The sequence below is a fragment of the Mycetomoellerius zeteki genome, unplaced genomic scaffold, assembly GCF_001594055.1.
Source record: "Mycetomoellerius zeteki isolate Tzet28-1 unplaced genomic scaffold, Tzet1.0 scaffold498, whole genome shotgun sequence".
Taxonomy (NCBI): Eukaryota; Metazoa; Arthropoda; class Insecta; order Hymenoptera; family Formicidae; genus Mycetomoellerius; species Mycetomoellerius zeteki.
Window position 1 is genome coordinate 12,505 of NW_017257498.1, and position 1,002 is coordinate 13,506.

Sequence of the window (1,002 nt, forward strand, 5' to 3'; positions counted from 1 at the left end):
CAAACCTTGGTTTCACAACAAAAGGCTCTCCCGCAATATGATTACCACCATGAACCGCCTTAGAAGTAACCATTTTAACTTGAATCATAGTCTCTACCAAAAAAACCTAATGGATCATCCTTCTTGTCCTTGCGGTGGCCCCCTCCAGGATCTTGTACATACATGTTATCTTTAACTGCCCTCTTATTGAAACTCATGCCTTTCCTTAATTGAGAACGGCCCTGCAAGACTACATTCATAACATGAATTGACATTCGATACAGGATCCATACTCTTCCCTTATACTTGTGCTAAATGATCCTACTACAAAGATATGTCGCTTGTTTGTGAGCTTTGAACTCGCCTGTGATCGCTTACTATAAGTTTCATATTTCGCGGCGCTACCTCGCGGCTCTCGCTCGGCACGTATACACCGGAGCGCGGCATTGACCCTTCTCCTTGTCCCAGCGGTCTTCTATTATTCCTGTTGAACAACTCAAATTGCAATCTTGTCAAATTACATTTAATTGAGCCTGAATATGTAAGATTTTATCATTGAAAATATTCAGAGCTATATAGAATGAGATATTCACACGTAATGTTCAATTCAAGAATATTTATTATTATTTAAAGACAACATAGAGAACATAATAATAATAACGTCTGTTTAACGTTGTGTTTTAGAAATAACAAATATATAGTTTACCTTGACAAATTTGATTGTAAGAATGTAAAACTTATTTTTAGAGGCCTTAATCTCTATACCACGAATACACGCACATCTTAGTCTTAGTTGTGTTAGTTCTTTTTCTTTTATGTGTAGTATGTAATCTCACAGTAAAAGTATTCGGAGTACTTGTAAAGCCCGATGTCCACGATACTAGAAATCGGTCCGAGATCTTGGACAGAGAAAAAATCGACAAATTACATTTGAACAATTTGATCACATGACCATTGCGATTGGTCAATTCTTTTTTCATCCGAGGTCTCGGACCGATTTCTAGTATCATGGACACAAGGCTT